General features: G+C 39.1%; 1 protein-coding gene across 4 annotated transcripts in view; it reads right to left on the bottom strand.

Moving 5' to 3' along the window:
- The window catches only part of ITPR2 (inositol 1,4,5-trisphosphate receptor type 2), a 262,685-nt gene that overhangs the window by 238,762 nt on the left and 3,312 nt on the right, over positions 1–20,611 (bottom strand). Inside the window, exon 2 of one of the 4 annotated variants that reach the window (XM_062008748.1) lies at positions 11,650–11,769. The exons of the other annotated variants lie outside the window; for them this stretch is intronic. The gene's annotated coding sequence lies outside the window, so the exon portion shown is untranslated. The remainder of the gene's footprint in view (positions 1–11,649; positions 11,770–20,611) is intronic. 4 annotated transcript variants of the gene reach the window in all.

Genomic DNA, 20,611 nt, shown 5'->3' with positions numbered 1-20,611 from the left:
TTAAAATTAAATGTAAGAACAGAGTTAAAATAAACTATTATAATAAAGATTGCAATGGAGGGGAGAAAGCATAATTCTTAGATTCTATTCTCAGTTTTGCAATTTTCTTGACTTGTATAATAGGTAAGTCATTTATGGACAAGGAAAATTATATCAACCTTAGCTTGATCACACTAATTTTTGTCAAGTATATAAACATTCACACAGTATTGCAAGATTCTCTCATCAATCAAATATAGAATCATAGACTGGTAGGAGTTGGAAAGGGCCTTTAGAGATTATCTAGTCCAAGCCACCTGCAGAAGAAAGTCCACCTAGATCAGGTTGCATAGGAATATGTCCAGGCAGGTCTTGAAGACCTCCAAGGAAGGAGACTCCACACCATCCCTGAGTAGCCTGTGCCACTGTTCCATCACAACATACATTAAGTCACTTTCCAGTGGTGCCAAGCACACTTATTTCTGCTGGCAAAAGGAGACTTGGGAATTGCTAATGGGAGGAGGTGTACCAGCACAGCCCACCCCACCCAGCTTGTTTCCCAGTCACACAAAGTTCTGCTACACTTCTCCAAAATGCTGGCACTCTACTCAGAGTTGTTTTGGCTTCAGTCTTTCCCGGTAGCTTTGAAAAACAAATTACATTTCCATAAAATCAAGGAACTGTCTGATTTCTTCCTTTTTTTTTTTTTTAGAAATATGAAAAGTAAAACTCTGTCATAACAAGGATGTTATGATAGCCTAAAGGTATTCAATAGAAGAAAAGCTTGCACAGGAAACATACTCTTCTGGATGAAATATGTATTAAGACATTCTTTTAAAGCTAAGAAATGGAAAGGATAAAATGAGCTCTCTGAAAGCAGCAGTGGCTTGCAGAACATAAAGCCACTAACAATATGCATCACCTGGGAGATTGGACAATTTTTCTTCTACTAATACTTTCTTATTTGGATTAAATCTTAGGTCTCTTTGAAATTACTGGAAAAAATCTCACTGATGTCTCTGAGGCCACAAATTCACCCCAATGATCCTACATTCCCAAAAGTGCACTAGAGGGTTAAGTGTTGTTTAAATAAGAAGCAGTGTCAGCACCAAGTGCACAGCTATATTGGAGGCTCCTCAGGAGTCCACCACAGCCACCACCAGCCAGCTCACCTTACCAAGGTTGCCTAAAGGCAGGGTAGCAAATGATGTTCTGATGGTCTCATATCAGCTATGTATGAGTAAGGTATCTAGCTGAAATCCATCATCTGAAATCCTTTTTCAATCAAGATTGAGAGGCAGGTACCTCCAGAGCCCAATAACCTACTCAAGGGTAGATGTGTAGGATTCATCCTATCCAGATCCTCTGAACACGACCATCCTCTCTTCCTTGTCTATTGTCTACTTTCATAACTTTGAAATGACTACACTTGGGCAAAATATGTTGAGACTCCCAACAGTTTCAGGATGAAGGTACTAGCATTCTGCAAGGCTTTTCTCCTAGTTCAACCCAAACATGTGCCCATTTTCTTCAGTCTAGTTGACATGCAGAGGAGAAACCCAGGTGGACCTGGTTGAGGTATTCCTTCTGCCCTCATCCACATTCCTTGTGTGCACCTCTCAGCAAAACAAGACTGATAACACTTCACTCTTTGAGGTGCATACCCACTGCCAGGTCTCCAGCAACCAGAGAAAAAATACTGTTAATGTGTCTATATACAATGTACAAAGAATACACATCTCTTGAAGCCTGCAAAGTCTTTTGTTTAAAAAGATAGCCAGTGTGGCTAACAGTATATATTTAAGGGTGAGGATTTTAATGCTGATGTAGTTTGTCTCAAAAGATTCCAGCCACTGAGCAGTGATGGAACAAAAGAGGGAAACTTCCCTTCAGTTTCAATTAAGTTCACTCAACAATTGCTTACAAGGACAGTTGTGAAGGACAGTTTTAGTCAATTGTACACAAGATGGGGAAGGTAAAAAAGCTGTATTATTAATTATTACAATTTTGTTAAAACTGGAAATTTGTCTGCAGTTTAAGATAATATGAGAAGTTTCAGATGTATAGAAGTTTGTTTTCCTGGAGTAGGGCTATTCATTTAATTTTAAGATGACTTTAAAAAGTGGGATGTTGTAGAAGTGAATATATGTTTAAAATCTTTGATCTTTGAGTATGTCATCATAACTTAAAATCCAAAAATGTTATCACCTGTTCATCAGCTGTTCAATAGTCTGAAGTATTATCCCACATACAGTACTCAGCTGAGAACATGAGAACACTCATGTTCCTCAGGACAGAGGTCACATGCCACAGACATCCATGATAATGTCCAAATATTCTGTTTATTTATTTTAGGAACATCTGAGACATCCTTCATCAAAGTTTTAAAGTACAATCAAACTTCTGCATCTCTTCTATTTAACTCTTACTCCAGCTGTCTACATACTGAATGCAAATACTGTAACAAGTAAAGGATTTGGCCCAACACAAACACAATGCTTACTTAGAAGTAAATCAGAAAATAAAGATTAAACATATAACTTTAACTTTTGTTTGCTTACACCTTACAACTACCTGTAACAGATCTGCTAATCAGTTCTCCTAATGTAAAAAAGCATGGATGAAGTAGGATTGCTAGGTACACTGACATAACACACATTAGAAACACTAACACTTCAACCATTATTAACTCAAAATGAGATTTTCAGGACTATGCAAGCCTGCATCTTTATGTGAATTTTAGGGATGTAGTTCACTAATTAGTCCCTATCAGATTAAGCAGCTTAAATTTCTATGGTACATAGCTACTTTGGAAAAGAGGTCCTATTAATAGCATCACTGCTGTCAAAATCAAGTGGGCACACAGTAAAGCCAAGCCAGTAGTACAGAAGAAATAATTACAACCCAAATAAATTCTGCATTCAGTTTACATCAGAAGAATTTGTTCATTTTGCTCAGCTTTGTCTGTAACTAAGTTGTACATATTTCTGAACGTCCTCTTGAATGGACTGTATTGAAGAACTGTGCCCTTACAAAAGGAATTGTAAAGGCTAAATTTGTCATTGTTAGCATCACTTAATGAAAACTGAGAGAAAGGTTTACCCAGAAAAATACTGTTGAGAAATGCCAACATCTGTCCTGTGATCAAAAATTGACTTCATCACCAAAAATGGTAATGAAGGCATTCACACCTACACATCAAGCCAGCAACGGTTATGGTATAAAGGAAGCATAAGCAAGAGGAGAGAAACTTACATTTGGCTGAAACAGGATAATGTAGAAGTATTGTTAAGTAGACGAATCAACTAGAAATGCTACTGTAGTAAGGTCTCTAGTGAACTTAATTTCTGGGACAATAACATATAGATAGACTAATATATACGTACAGAAATATATACATACACAAATACATATGCACAAATTATTGGTCCTGCAAATACAACTTGGGATCTAGATCCTGGAAATCAAAACAAGTTCCTTCTCCATTTTGCAATATAAACAGTAAGAATTTGGCAAACAAACTGATGTCATACTACGTAAAAATGTGCGTGGAAAAACACTTCTTAATCAAATGTTGACATTTTACACATTGTGCAGTCTTTATTTCACACAGCAATGGCAAACCTCATGTCCCTAACTTAAGCAAAAAAGTTGAAATAAAAATCCTTTTTTTTTTTTTTTAGATAATACAGATACCAAAATCCTCTATATTACAAACATTGTTATATGTCAGGACACCAAATGAAGAAAGGACTTGCCTCATTTCAAAGGCCTTCAAATGGTGACAAGTCCTGAGCTAGTGTGAACATGTAGAATCCCACAGCAACTGATGCAGTGCTTTTTACATTATTTAGTGTACCTTCCTTCAGCTGCCCCAGAGGCTGTCTTCAAGGCCAGTAAGCACTATTGTGCCATGCAACACAACTTTAGACTCCCCACCAGCCTGCAGCCCCCTTCTACATGGTATGCTATATCCTGGCACTAGGGTCAAACCTGAGCATTACATCAGGAACATGAACCTTCTCCAACCACTTTCTCGCTGAGATAGCACTCAGGAAGTACAGTGCTGCCTGGTTTTGCTTTCAAATAAAAGTAGACAGCTTTCAATTTAACAATGTAACCACCATCAAGCTTGTACCTAACATCCAATTTGGCTTCCAAAATCTCGCTGCTGGTTTCAGTGTCCACTTCTGTCTCCAGGGACAGTGACTTGGAATTCAATGAATGAGGTCTGCTCAGCCTTTGATAAAGGGAGTGAGTCACTGATGGCAATAAGAATCATGCATAGCTATTAAAAGGATAAGAGGGAACTTCACAACAACATGCATTCACACTCTCTCAACAAAAGAATTTTTTTTTTATTTTTCATTTTGCAATGATAAATGTTTATAGATTTTTGCAGCTGAGCCAGGTATTTTTTATAATGTTTGCTTTTCTGTTTCGTATAGCAAGTTAAAAAATACATTCCAAACAAAAAGCATCTGAAAAATTACAGTGACTCCATTTACTTGTTTTTAAACTGAGCACAGTCAGTTTCCTACCAAGAGAGATCATTTTGGGAGCTGTTCCAGATTCCTCAGAGATGCTTTCCCAGTTGCTGGGAGCAGCTCTTGGAGCCTTTTGCCACACCTACACTCAACCTGTGCACGCTCACTTAAGAGTTACATGTACAAGCACTAAGCAGCAACCTGAAGAGGAAATGCTTGGAAACGCTTCTTCTATGGGGAAAGGGGTGGGAAGCAGGAGAGTCAAGAAACAGCAGCCCGAAGCACAATGGTGAAAGAGCATGAAGGTACAGGTGGAAAAAACAGATAATGCATTGCTGTGCCACATGTGTGGATATTTCATACCTAGCATTTAAAAATGGGAAAAATGCCATAAATTAAGCAGGTTCAAACCTGGAAACTGCTTCAGACCCTTCTCAAGCTGAAAACTATGCAGATTGGTGTACCATCTGGTTTTAATGCACTGACACCCAATTTAATGTGACCAAGAATATTCCTGGGGTCTGAAGCCAAGTGGCACTGAAAACACCATCTCTACCGCAGCAGACTTCACTGTTTAAGCAAAGGTGGAGCCTCCAGAAACCCTCCAGCCCTGTCCCTGCAGCACTAATGCCAAAATCACACCAGGAAACACTCTTAGCAGTTTGCTGATACAGATCATTGTATTGCAGCACCCCAGAGCACATGTGAATACTTTTTTGTTTACGGAGGCAGCTGAAAATTTTTGGAAAATGGCATCATCTTTGACCTAGTATTTCCACCTGTGCTCTCAGTACTGACATTAGGTTGAGCTGGGACAGGGTGTGATTTGTAGCACGACATAAATATCAGAGCAATGACACTGCTGAACGCTCTCAGGCTGTGCTGTCAATTGTCCAAATGTTAGATCACCTACTAAGGTGTGTCTTAAAAAGAAGCTCTGTTACAAAGAAATTAGCTTGGCCTCTTAAACTAAAACCCTCCAGTTCTGCAGCATTCTTTCAAGCTGAAGGAAATGGTTGCAGGTCTCTTCATACAGTTTATCCTAACACTGTAACAGAGGAAAAATGCCTGAAAAAAAAAAAAAATCACTATCTACTTGGAGAACTGGAGTCTTTTACCACTTACATACATTTACTGGGAATTAACTGGCCGAGAAACAAAGAAATCACATCTTCTAGAGAAGGTTAGACTTCAGTAAAACAATAAGTCGAAGAATGGCATTCAACTTCCTTTTAAGTGTGTTATTGCTCTACACATACATTACAATCCCATAAAATCCATGGGTTTTAAAGAATTGAACTATGTTTTATCTACAAAAAAGGGAGCCTAGTTTGTCCTCCTGGATCAGTGAGTGCAAAGCACTGTTATTTTCAAACACAATCTAGGTACATACCACGTACTTTCTCCCTCCTGTGTCAAAGTATGTATCTCATAAAGCAAAGGCAAAACAGCTTGAGGGCTGCAAGTAACTCGCGTTGCTAAAGTTTTTCCAGTCAAAGCAATCAACTCAAAGAACTGTGATGATATCACATATTTTATTCCAAATCTTGTGATTTTTGGTATCTTTTCAATAGGTCTGCTTCCTGAAGCTGTATGAATATATATTAAAAAACTCTCAACTTTCATTGAAAAGAGCATAGGTTCCTTGCTGTCAAGCACTACCCAGAGAAACATGAAAAATGTCCTCCATCTCCAAAAGCTCAAAAAACAGATGACCAAGAGAATGACTCCATGCATGATTACCTTTATAAATCTCACAATTTTCAAACCCCTCTCTTTTTTTCTGAAAATTATGAGTCAGATCCCCCACAAACAAAAGAAGAAACACTGCAAACATCTCCAAGTATTTCCTCTCTCTACCCTCCCATCCACCTACTCCCCTTGTCTTCTACTTTACTTTGACACTTTATTGTTCCTTTCACTATGTCAAGCAATGAAACAGCACTGCTCTATGCTGGCTCCACTGTGTTAAAGTATACAAGAACTTCTCTTGCTCAAACAGGCAAAGGTGCCCTTCCTCCCCTCAAGAGACAAAGTGAGGCTTTCCCCACAGCCCTGCTCACCAAGTGAGAAAGTGAAGCCTCTCTGTCAAGTTCACTCCACCACAGCCTACAGCACTACAACAACAACTGCATCCCAGCAGTGAGCAGGAGCTTCCCAGTCACTCTGCCCAAGGAAGTCCAGGTCCGAGGGGCTAGCAGGGGCAGAAATAGATGTGAGGAGGCCAGGCCTTGATGTCATTCACCCCAGCACCTCCCCGTAGCGTAGTCCCACCTAGTGGGACTTGAAACAGAGAAACAGGATAGAGAAGTGTTAGAAGGTAATGTGCCGGGAAAGCTTTTTTACCTCACTCAGTTTATTACAGTGCTTCCTTTCATTGTATACATGGGGGAAAAAAAAAAAGTCATTTCCCCTTCTCCATTCACTACCAGAACCTGACACAATGCTGGGTAAGCAGCTGCTATAGTGCTGCAAGGCAGGAGGCACTGCAGAGGGAATATCTCAGAGCAGAGCCCTGACTGCAACTTGTGAAAAAATGTTGGCGTTTTTGAGCATGCCCTGCTACAGCAAGTAGTTTTCTATGACCACAACTGATTTACATGTGCCTTCAACCAATGGGTGAGTGGGAAAAGGGCACAATATGACATATGAGAAAGGCAGCTGGTGGGACAGAACAGTAACAGAGCTCCAAGGCCTTGGGGCAATGTGGCACAAAGAGGCAGGAGTCCTGCACCTGCTGAAGTGATGGGGGAAAAAACATTATGAGCGGTGAAAGAAGAAAATGAAGGACCCGGTCAGAAGAAGACTTATGCAGCTAGCACTGGAGAAGGTGAAAATGTGGTGAGTTTTTGAGAATGTGATCATTACTATTTACTTCTGCATGACCAACTCTGGACCACTGCAGTGAGGACCATGGAGGCATGCAATGAAAAGACACTTGTTTCCCTTTGCTATGATGTAAGCTTTCTCAGGCTACTTTTTTCTTCAATTTCTTAATTGAGAAAAAAAAAAGTGTGATACATTTTATCAGCCTTTCACAAGAAGAAAGCATTACACTTCAGTACTTTGTGTATTCTGTTTCTTTGTGTCAGTGTATGGTCAATTATCAGCATGACTGAGATCCTTAAGTTTATACCCATGCCCCAGTGGTTCCTAGCAGTAAGGCTGCCCTGCTACTGGATAGTTTCCCTGCAAGGGGAACCTGAACACAAAACAGCATTCCAAAGTTCACATCTGGTTCCAAGTTAAACAAACTAACTGGTTTACACAATCCCCATTTAAAAAGTCCTACTAAAGTCACTCAAATATTGTGCAATAATATTCAGCACAGTAAAACTATTCTAACCTTTTTCTTATCACTCCACAACCCTCTTGGACACATTATTACACAAAACTAACCCACTGCCTGGCACATTAAGATTAAAACCCTGCTCACTGCCTTACCTACAATTCCCTATTCATTTCTGCTTAGTAAATAATGCTTCTCTGTTATAAGCTGATGTGAAAAAATAGTACAGCACCGCACCCAAAAATTAGCTCCATTTTTATCACCTTTCCAGATTTTATGATAAAATCAAAAAGTCAATCTATTATCTCCGTGATGTAGTTTTTTGTGTGGTTTACAGAGTTCTTTCTCCTAGTCAAAGAGCACCACATTGTCTGGGATAATCTTATCCATTCATATAAACAATTAGTCTGCTATATTTTGATTAACACTTCCGTTTAAGAGGGCATTGAGATGCTTCAGTCTGAGTGGCAGGTCAGGTCTCCTGCTAAAACAGATATTTTCTTCTCAAGCTTTTTTTCTGCTTGGAAATCATAGCTACCACCCTTGCCCCAAGTACCTCTCTGAAGCTGAACTGTCTTTATGGTTTGACACATAGACATAGAACAGCATGCATTTAGGTGTAACCTGACACTTTTTTGAGTTACCAGACTCATAGACCACAACATTGAATAAAAGGACTAAGTTCACCCAAATGCAGGAAAGGGAAAAAGTAAATATTCAGCTAGTTCATTCATTTCATGTTACAACCTTTCAGAGCCTGACTGTCTCTAAGCAACAGTCAACTCTGTTAGCACAAATCATCTACTAAATTGTTTAAGCATATGAACTCATATTGCTTAGAGAGTGCTAAGCAGCACTCATATAAACTGTTTTGATGGTGAACAGTGATGTGCAGCCACCGATAAAAAACAGCTTGCAGAGTAAATGTATACTCACAGTCTCAGTGGTTTGAAAAACTACTCACCAAGTCAAAAGGCACAATAATCTCCAATACTGCAGTTTACTCAATAAAAAAATTCTTCCATCAGTGTAATGTCCTAAATAAGACATCAGAAGTTATGTGCTCTCCTGTGATCCATTAAGATATAAACGGATATTGGTTAAACTAAATGGATAACCTTTCTTAGAAAATTGGAAAGAGGAGATAAGGATTTATTCTACTGCATATATGTACTGCTCACTACTCTGGCAACTTAAAAGGAGTACAAATTGTTCCTGCAGCTTACAATGTGCAGTTCATCTGGTTGGTCTGCTGCTCTGTGTTAACAATTGTGTGAATTAGAAGTCAGCTGGAGCCTTTGTGGTTTCTTTTTTATAAACTTCAATCTGAAGAGAATATTTTTGTTTATTTTTTTCTTTCCAGTTTAATTTTTTTCTAGGAAATGAGCACCAAAAATAATTATTTGTTTGTATATAAACCTCAGTGTTTATATAAAAGAAAAGTCTCTACCTAACTTGTCATCCTGAAATTAGGAAAAAAAAAAAAAGTAGCACAGCACTTACACTCTCCAAAGTTCTGCAGAAGTTCCTGCCAACTAACTTTGTATAGATCTTGTCATGGCTGTGGAGCAGACTTTCAACTGGCATTTGGATCAGAGTCTTTGCAGACTTATTGTGGCAATACAGGGCCCAGAAACACCTGATCAGCAAGCAAGTACTAAATACATCACTGCAAGGATGGCACCAGTATCCCACTTCCCCTCCTGTTATCACACAGTAGCAAAAGTGGCAATAGTAAAATAAAAGACTTCCAAGAGTGCCCCAGCAATCCTCTCTGGCCAAGACCTATTTGAAAGCAGAAGCCTCCACATTAAGGCTGGTATGAATCGGAAATCCTTTCACATGGAAATTCATCTAGTCATTCAAGTGCCAGTTTAAGGTGAGAACACCAGCCTTCAAAGAGAAAATCCACCACCTTCAAAGGACAAAGAGCTGCTGGCTAGCTGGGGCACTATAAAGTCCTGTCTATCACCTCTCCTTAGAGAGTTCAGCCTTTACAGAAAGAATCTTAAGTCATTTACGTCTACATCATTATAAAGAATCTGTGGAGCTTCTCCCAGGCAATCCTCAATCCCTTCACATGCACTGTCTACCCCAAAGAATCCTACTTTCAATCTAGAGACTAGATAGTGGTGGAATCACCAGTCTCCTGAGATAAATCCCTAATCTGGGCAAAGACCAGAATCTCTCCTCCTTCCTATCATCACTTCCCCAGAAGTGAGACAAGTAGCAGGAGCCATCAGGAAGGGATTGACTGAAGGTCCCATTCCCTATCCCCCTGCACCACTCAGGAGAGGAGGTAACAATACTGAGATCAGGTGCCTGAACCCAGGAAGAGGGGAAGAGGGGGGGGAAGGGGACCTTAAAGGGGCTGGTTGCACTTTTCACCATTACCCTTCTCTGTATTGTTTTCGGTTGGATATTTGTTTGTTATGTCTTTGGTTCATGGCAGATTAAATTAATTTTGGGGTTTTCTTCCCAAGTTGAAGAGTCTTGTCTATTTTGCCCACAGCCATAAGCCGTGAGTGGGCCCTCCCTGTCCAAAGGCCCTCAGTACTTATGGCTGATCGTGGTCCTTTGTTCCTGGATGAACCTAAACCATGGCAGTCAAAAATCACCCCAAAATTCTTCATAATAAAGAGATTTGCTTTATACTGAAACAAAATAACTCTGGAGTATAATTTATATTCTCATCCACTCCTGTTTATAGTCCTTCGAAGGCAATGGGATATAGTGTCCCAACTTCCTTGAATCTATAAAATAAAACAGATGAAGGTATGAGTCCACATCAATCCTTTCTACCACATCTGTCAGACTGTGGGCACATTAAGACAATGCATCTTTTATGGAAGCCAACAGACTCAAAGGCTTAGCAAAATACTTTGAATTTAAAGTTTTTCTTTGATCCATAGTTAGTTTTTTTTCTTGACTCTGGATCTACAAAAAATCATTCAGCAAAGTTTCTCCTATTTCCAGCTTAATTCACAGGCATCAGACACCTTTGTGAAACAAATCTGTGATTATAAGACTATGACTATATCAATGGACAGTGATAACTATCAATCCTCTAGCAGAAAAAAAACTAACAAACAGCAACACACTCCATCGATGCCCCCACAAGATACTGCTGCACTGGGACTCTTTTATCTGTCTTGCAAAAATCACATTTCCTGCACCATTTTCCACATCCTGCTTACACTTCAGCAAATCATACTTTTTTCAAATCAGTTATGACTCTTGCAGCCCCCCTAATTTCAGCAGTTTCAAAGTCACAATACAATTTCTGAACAAATCCAACCTTCTATGTACTACCTCATTTCTAAAGTACAAGCTTGACTGATGTGACTAGAAAACCTTGTTCTTGCCATTCTGAAGGGATGCTACACTTCAAGATGCATTGCAAGAGCCACTTATCTCCCCAAATGCTCTCCTGAGAAAGGTTTTGGGTGCTCTGAAGTCCATTTGAGGAACAACACATTCAAGTGAATAATTCAGGAGATTTGCATTTTATTCAGTAGGTTTTGCAAATTATGAGAAGGAAACAAAAAGTGATCTTTTTTCCAGCAGTCATTCCTTGAACAATTCTTTGATCTTCTGCCTAAGGCAATATCTGCAACTAACCTCCAAAGAATTCATTTGTGTGATGCATGAAGGTCACTCTGCTGCTCCCAGACCTGTGAATGCCTGTGAAAGCACAGCCCTATTAATTCCTACAGCCAAAGAGGAAGTTGTTCTCAAGATACCTCAGTATAGTCCCAACCATGTACTTCTTCCTTAGATGAATTGCAATGAAAATCTCTGAAATTTTAAGCACCAAACGGGAGTTTTCCTCAGGTACTTCAAAAATTGTATTATGCTTTTTGACCTTTTGAACTCCTCTTAGTCTTCTCTTACCTGTGTTTCCACACCTGAATAACCGATTTGCAAGAAAAGTGATCAGCAAGATCATTTCTGAAGTCAAGTCTCTGCTAAGGCTCAAACACAAAGCAATCCATAACTTTCTTCCTCTATATTCTGTGAAAAAAAAAAACAGATCAGGCCCACAAAAAAAAAAAATATTTCTGATAGTCCCATTGACCCGCCTTACTGTTCAGGAGCAGGTATACTGCCTGCTCATTTCTCAGACTTGCCCAGACATTTTTTAATTGCTGCTCATAAAAGCTTTCACTTTCACCAGCAAATCACAGAAAGTGTTTACTGGGAAGCCTCTTTGCCTTGTCTCCTCCTGATATACCCAGTTCTTTTTTTCAGACAGCATTATTATTATTGTTTTAATTCTATTTGCAAGGCTTCCAGTTCTATGAGTAATCACGTCAATTCCCTCTGATCTCTTTTGAGGGTGAACATTTTTTTCTGTGATTTCTTCTTGCACCATGGCTCCACAAGAACACCAGTCACAAATTTCCATTTTAGAAGTTTGGATCCATCTCATGAGACCAGGTTACCATTAGTCATGAGCGATGATGTCAGTTCTGGAGACTTAAGGCCTGTTTCCACTATGAAGAAAAGTCTGAGATCATGTCAGGTATTCTCTTGATCATTTATTCAGAAAGAATTTACAAATTCTTGTTTTCCTGGACACAGGAGAAATCAAACAGCAGGAATTTCTTTGATTGCAGTTTTCAGAGAAAGCAGTGTTCTGTAGCTCACTCATTTTTATTGTTCTTGGGCCAACATATTTGGTTTTCTCTGGTTATAACTGAGGTTTTTGTCCTATATTCTCTGTACTTCTACTCACTTAGACCTGTATAGCTTGCCCTGTTGATGCTGAACTTCTAAGAAGCTTCTTAGGTAACACTGCTCAGCTTTTACTCAGGCTTTATCATGTTTATGTGCTTCAGGTCATGACTTCTATTGCTTCAGCTATCTGGTTGCAGAAAGGAGGGAGTGTTTTATCTTTTACTGCCATTACAAATGAAGAACAGTAATCATACTTAGCAGTATCAATGAGGTTCCACCTGACATATGAGCATGACAATAATGCTAGCAAGTATAAAACTCTTTTCAGCACGCCTTTTTCTTACAACAAGAAGCATCATTCTGCACCTTTAGATATATATATAATTTAAAAAAAAAAAAACACCACAAACGTTTGACACATGGAAACTTTAATAAACTAACTAGTTTTGTCACAACTAGTCACAACACTCCCAGGCTTACTGTGAGATAAACCAATCAAAACAATGTATGCAACTTGGCACTGAACATCTTACCAGACTAACATTTATACAATTAGCACTGACCCAGAACTTGGCATCTTTGGTTATATTCTTCAACTTGTCAACAACCTCGTGCAAGTTGCTGTTCTGCTTCTTATAATATTTTGCTTTAAACATATTTTAGATCCATGGTTGAAAACTCAAACCAGTGTCCAACATCCAGCTCTACTCAACTAAAATGATTCTATTAAGAGCAGCCCAATCCAAGTGGGCAGCTTAATCTGCCACAGAAAGGAAATGAACCAAATGACAGTCCCACAGACAAGGAGTTTGACTTCACCAGACTAATACACAATGTTGCTTCAAATAAGGTATTCAAACTTCATATGTCATGATTTTACTATATCTTAGATATTACATCCAGGGGCGGAAATACAGCAATCAGTCCTTCCATTCAGTGGCAGAAAAACCTGTTCAACTACAAAAGTTAATACAGACAAGACTTATTGCCTGCCAGGTCCTGACCTTGTTTTGTTTTTACAAGAAAAGCCATTGCTAGCACAAACAGAGCATATCTCTAACCCAAATCCTGCAGCTGTCCAGGGTCCACAGCAGTGCCTCTGAATGGTTTCACGATCAAATCCACAAAAAAAAAAATCCACTGAATTGTCTATATGTCATTTTGTACTTTTATCATTTAAAGGCTTCTGTATTCTAGTACTCTTTATAAATAACAGTACAATGACAGAAATTATATGTCAAAATAGCTACGAAGATACCTAAAAATCCTATTTGAAACTTGGACTTCCTGCATTCACTTTAACAGTCAGCTTTACTGTTCTTACAACCACTCTAAAATCCAAACTATTTATTACATCAGTTCATTACTTATAAAACCTGTTTGACAGTAAAGCTTGACTTACTAAGTTCTGTCTTCAACCTGAGATGCACTACAGACATTGCCTTACCTGATTTTTACTTTATCAAGCCTGATGTAAAACCTAATTTTAGAAAAATGAAATTCCATAAAAGTCTTCACTTAACCCTGACTTTTCAACTCTCTGTAAAGAGACAAACTCACTACAATCTATTTTTCAAATCTGGAATAGGATTGAAGTCCATGGACCAGCACCTTGGTAAGTGGCAGACAGTAAGGAGAGGACGATGCAATTTCTTGAAATTGAGTCTACCTTAGCAAAAGGCAACAACCTAACTCAGAAATTGTCCAAGATATTAAAGTAAATACTACTAATAGGCAGTTAATCTTTTTCACTTGATGTGGTTTGTTGGGTTTCATTAAGTAAAAGAATATTTAAAATTAAATTCCAGGTAGTCTTAAAACTTTTATTCTCTGATGGGAAGAAAGAAACTTTCCTAGTGATGCATTTGCACATTTTTCACCACCTAAAGCTGGACAAAGATCTGCTCTAAGTGTTTTCTAAACTGATATCCAGTCTTCCCAAATATATTACTTTTGTTTTCTCTCTTTATTACGAACAATTAAAAAAATATTTGCCAGATTAGAAAAGGTGACTGAAAGTATTTTAACAAAACACGCTACTGTTTCAGTTAACAGGAATAACTGAGGATATCACTGGAAATCTAAGCCAAGCTAGCTTCAAATTGGGATCAACAAGGTCATGCAATAAGCACTGTTTCCAGCCTCAAGTATTCACATACAATCAGTTACCCCCTCACATCTGCAAAGCATGTGCTCTGACTTTAAGTTAGTGGAAGAGAATTACTACTGAATTCAGAATGTTTCTTACACACTTTACATTTGTGACCATTGCTGTTTTCAAGCTCTTTTCCACATCCACACGGGAGAAGTTAAGGGTATTCAAAAATTCATACAGCCCTGGGAGTTGGGACTTCACAAGTAATGTAAGAGATCACAAGATTACAGACAAAACTACACTGGTCACATTCAGCTCAGCTGCCCTCTCAAGTTGCCAAGCTAAATATTCCACATCACAGTGCTCAAGACTATACAACTATGCAAAATTTAACAGGCATCAGGACGTAGATGCACACTGGAGCCAGGCAAAATTCCCCACACCAAAATGAAACACATCCTTCAAGTGTGGCTGGGGATGCCTCAGTGTCTTGTGCCTGCTGCTCAAAGCACGCTCAGGAGGCAGGCAGGCAGCTGAGTGACTCAGAACCTCCTGTGTTTGACCTACCTCTGCTCCACACACAGAAATACCAGCAACAAGTTTACACCAAAAAGAAGAAAAATCCTAAGGACTGGGTTGCTGTCTTTTAACAGTGGGCAGTAGGTATAAAAATTTGGGGCTTACACGAGTTTCAGCAGCTGTTTTCCTAATCCTGTGATTGCATGCATTCTGCTGCCCCTGCAACATTGATTAACTTCTGTGTGTCAACTGCAGGGGAAAAGAAAGCTGTTTGAAATTCAAACGAGTCTTTAAAAGAAAAATCAAGATAAAAGTCAAAGCACTAGATAATAACAAGTTCCTGTATTTTAAGACTCATGTAAAAAGCCTTGTTTCAGGGTCTGTTAGTTGGATTTTTTTATAAATGACATTGATTTTTATCTGCCAGAGGGCAGAGAACAAAAACTTGATTACTGTTCTAATGTCAATTCTTTCTACAGAGAAGAGCTGTCATAAGCTTAGCTTATACTGTCAAATAACAACAACCATACATGGATATGCTCTTCCTAGTCTTCTTCTGCCAAGTATTTTCATATAAATTTCATCTCCATGCCTTCACTGATGTGGCAGCAACAACCTAAAGAGGCACTTCAAGCTACTAAGCAATAATAAGAGGGGAAAAAGCACTCATGGACATGGTTTGCAAAATCCATCCCAAGGTTATAATGATAATTCACTTAGCTTGCTAAGTCAAAAGATAAACCTGAGCAGAAGAACCAGCACTGCAAGCTCTGGAATGGGCATCTCATTCTTGGGTATATTGCAAGTATGCAACACTTTAGGGTCCTCTTGCCTTTACTATTAAGCAATAATTTTAAAACGTTTTAAATTCATATGCTTTGGACAATGCTTTGTTTCTACCCAATAGAAATCAAAAAAATGCAAACAAATGAACATAAGAGGTAGAGAGAGACTCAGGCACAGAAAGACAGACGGAAAAACAGCACTAAAGTAATGAGACTCTTGAAGCAATTTTTTGTCTACCACAGCCAAAACAGCCCCTAAAAATCTCAAACGACACCTACTACAAGACATGAATAACAAACACATTTTAAGCTTGTGTTTTCTGTCTTCTGCTTTCCTTAACTCTGTCTCCAATTTTGCAGTCAAACTCACTGCCTCGCTAGAATGTAATTTCTTTGATTAAGTTTAATTCACTTCAAATATGAAACAATCTAGGAGAAACAGAAATTATTTTCAGTCCTCCAGAGACAGGGGACACAAAGCAGCTGAATAGATGAAGCTTTCCTGTGTCCCTTAGGAAAGGAATCTGGAAAACCTGTGAACTGGAGATCAGGTTAGGGCCTCTTGGTGCTCAGTGCCAGCAGAGAGAAGTTGCCCCTGCCAAGTAACACCCACTGCACCCTGGCAAGAGGCTGGTACCAAGGCAGCCCACATGGTCTTAGGAGTCTGAATGAAAACCTTCCTCAACTCACTGATGTCAGAACCTGGGCAAATTTCCAAAGGAATAGAGAAGGACAAACCCTTCATGCTGGAGGGGAAGTGAGTCTGGAGACACTGCTTTCAGCTCAAGGAGGTTCTCAACACACAGCCACAAGGTCCTCTTTCTAAAACAGGGATAACCAATGCATTTTTGCTTCTCCTGTTCTCAGAACAGAACGTTTTCCTTGAAACTTTCCACACAAAAACATTCAGCCTCAAGCACGTACCTTGGGTCCAAAAATTCAAGGCTTAGCATCATTACGAACAATTGAAACCAGGACCTATGTCAGGAAGTATCTACACATCTATGTGGCAGTGGAACTACTGATTCAATTAGTTGAATGGAATCAGATTTACAAATAACAAACGGAAGTTTAAAATAATCAGTTGTAAGGGGGTTTATGTCCTTAATACAATTAAAGTACGCATCTTTGAATATGTGGCAAAACACAACATAGATGATAAAAAAAGTGAAATCTTGAACTACTGTTTTCCTTTCTCCATTTTTCCGTAAATATCCCTAATTCACTATATCAAATTCATATAAATTTCACCAGTCTCCATTTTGTACAAGAATTATTAGGGGACTGGAACATCTTTCATACAAGGAAAGGCTGCAGGAACTGGGGCTGTTCAGTATAGAGGAGAGGTTGGAGAGTCTCCTTCCTTAGAGGTCTTCAAGACCCACCTGGACACGTTCCTATGTGACCTGATCTAGGTGGACTTGCTTCTGCAGGGGGGTTGGACTAGATGATCTCTAAAGGTGTCTTCCAACCCTACCATTCTGTGATTCTATGTCCTTTCAAAGGAAGCAGAAACCAGACTTTCAAGTGCATTGAAGACATGTGCAAAGGACATGTGCAAAGCCCAACAAACAGGCTCATACTTCAGCCAAGAAGCAGCAGCCTGCACCACTAAGGGCCAAGGGCAGCTGGTGTCAAACATCTTTCTGTGCAGTAAAACACCTGACTGAGCAAAGGTTCACATGCTTCTTCAGAGATAACGTTTCAGGCTGGGGATGTCAAAGATTGACCTGACTCTTTCTTCTGTGGCATTTTCAAAATACAGGATACTCTTGATTTTTAGAGAACCATGTAAAGATTGGTTAGTTAATAACTTTATTATGAAAAAACAAGTTAAATCAGACTTAAAGTCATGTAAGTTTAACCATCTCCCCTCTCTTTCCTGACTACTCTTCATGTTACTCACCACCCAGCTGAGACCTACGGAAGTGGTAACAGCCACATTACTCGTCTCAATTCAAAATCCAAGTCCTCTCATGCCCATTACTACCACACAGCTTATAGGGAAACTCACTTTTTCATTAAATCAATTGCTTCTTTCCCTAACCCCATTTTTCTCTCCACTTCTGTTTGATAATGAGCCCTTTGAACCAAGGATATTACATTTTTAGCATACAGTCTCATAAATCATAATACCATAATTAAGTCTAATTCTATGTTCCTTCACACCCAAGCTGTGTTCTGTGCGCAAGTAAAACTTTTGAAACAAATAAACTCCCTCCAGGCCCCATTACTTGCTGCATTCCCATAAGGGTGCTTTGTGGAAAGTTTTGTCTCATTGTTTATTTATCTCATTGTTGTTTGAATATTTTAAATGAGTATCAAAATAAGGTCGTTATAAATGGCAAAGCTGGAGCGGTGCCTAATTGCTAATGTGAGTGGATAATTACAGAGGATATAAGATTTTATATATGTATGGAATTGTAAGATGGGCAAAATAGAGAGTTGTATTTATATGTCTACATCTCTGCTCATGTGACATTAATTGTAAGATCAATGAAGGCATTTAATAATGCATATGATATAGCTTATGCCTAAGAAAGTTATCACAGAAAAGAAATACACTATATAGCTAAAAAGTGTTTGTTAGAATACAGTCAAAGGAGATGCAGAATTCAGACCATTGCTTTTGCATTAGGAAGACAACATATTTCTGAAAAAGTTAATCCTACACCATATTTTAAAAATAATTAAGAAACACACAATCAAAACTATCAAACCTCATTAGTACTGTCAGTCTGGAGGAAAAGGTACCTAGGCAATAAAACATACAAGCATACAAACACTTTTGCCCACAGGAAAGTTGAAATTTGTCTTCCCTCTTCAACGCATTGTCTGACTCTATATGTGTCAGAATTAAATTAAGAGTAATTCTAGTTATGCCATTCTCACTTTCCTCAGGCTTTTCATCTTTCCTGACTAATTACATTTTGTTGGCTGGCAGAAGAAATAGGGACATATATTAAAGGATGTATGCTCTTTTCCTTGACCAGATAGCTGGGGAGAAGTGTAAAAAAAAATTAAGTGCACTGATGAAAATACTACACTGGTGTGTCATAAACATCATCAGTCACTACATCTTTTCTCTGTGCACCATTCCTGAGGCTACCAACATGACACATTTTAGCTTTCACATCTGTGTGTGAACAACTCCAATAAGACAACTAAGGCACATAAGCCCATTGAAGGAGACCATGACACTCCTTTCAAATATGAAAGCTCTTCAACTGCTTGAAGAGCAGGAGAAGCCATTTAATAAAAATCAACATTAAAGAAAATGAGTCTGAATACAACATACTTTTTGCTGCTAATTAGAAATAAGTCTCAGCATCTCTCATCATCAACCACCATAGCAGGAGCTCCTGCTCCATTAATTATGTTCCATGAGGTTTCTTGCTGCTATGGCACAGAAGTACGTTTATGGAGATGAAACAGGAATGCAGCTACTGATGGTGACTAACAAGCCTGTTGTCAAACTTTCCAACAGCTGATGCTGGCCATTGTCATTAATGACTTTTTTTCCACCTCTCTGGTGGAGATTTCTTTTTTCCCTTCATTGTACCCACAGGTAATTGATAGCAGCTCTAATTCCCAGTATACATCATTGTCAAGGAAAGTGGTCTCGAGGTTCAGATGCTGGTCTAGGACAACTTAAGATACTTGGATTCATCCCCTAGCTCTGCCACAAACCTCCTGTGGGACATAAAGTCTCCAACTCTGCAAAACCTAAACCATACTAAAAGCTCAAAAATGGGGGAAAATCCTACATTATTAGCACAGATCAATAATCCAGTACCAAATATATCTTGATATGGCAGAAAGTTACCCATGAATGTAAATTCTTTTTCCCCAATGTTTCCTTTTCTGTTCTAAATTGTAGGACTATCAGTTTATACATTCAAAAGCTTTCTCCTTTTTAAAAAGGAAAAGGCAGGGAAGCTCCAAGAGCCTTAAGATTGGAAAAGGCAGGTTACATATCATCAGCACCTCAGAGTGGCATTCAAACCTAGAACAAGGTCAAAGCCAAGCAGAAAAAAAGCAGGAGATTGTCTGGACTCTCAGTACCTCAAGCGCCTAAAAACCAGCAGCAGACAATGGAAAATACTGAACCCTAAAACCCTTCTCTGTACCTGTCACCCAGAGGTGTCCCTCCCTAGTTGGGATCTGCAGCCTGGAACACCCTCCTGGAGACAGATTCTTCTTCCAAAACCTGGGCACCACTACTCTCTTCTAAAATATGGATACAGGAGGAAGAATTCAGACAGAGGAAGAGTGCTGACTTCCCTGCCCCCATCCCATGCTACAGTACTAACCTCAGATGCGAAAGAGAAGTTCAGTTTCCTCTTCTGACTAAGAAGGATCACATCTAAGAGCAGAGCCCTCACGCTCACATCCAATAGCTGTTTATAGTAAAGAAACTGTTCAGAGACAAGGACAAGAGCAGAGGTTTCTTCCGGCTCAAAGAATTGCCCCAGCCTTTTGAGTCCCACTTACAGAATCTCACTATTCCAGCACTTGTCAAATCCTTTTTGTAGAGGAAGAGTGTGGAAAGGCACACCTGGCTTCACCTAGCACCAGTGAGCATGCTCACCTGGACACAGGACCAAGAGGCATGGATACTCTTAAACAAGGAGGTTAAGACCTCTTAAATTGCACGAGAGGAAGATTTCTACATTCAGATTATAGGAGATATTAATCTGGCCCTGCACTATCTCAGTAGCTCACTCTCTAAGCTTTAAGTTTCCTGGAGAAACCGAGCATATGAAAATTTCTGCAC

Source organism: Colius striatus, chromosome 1 (genome assembly GCF_028858725.1).
Source record: "Colius striatus isolate bColStr4 chromosome 1, bColStr4.1.hap1, whole genome shotgun sequence".
NCBI classification, from domain to species: domain Eukaryota; kingdom Metazoa; phylum Chordata; class Aves; order Coliiformes; family Coliidae; genus Colius; species Colius striatus.
Note: the sequence above shows the minus strand (reverse complement) of the source record. Positions and strands in the feature narration are given on the sequence as shown.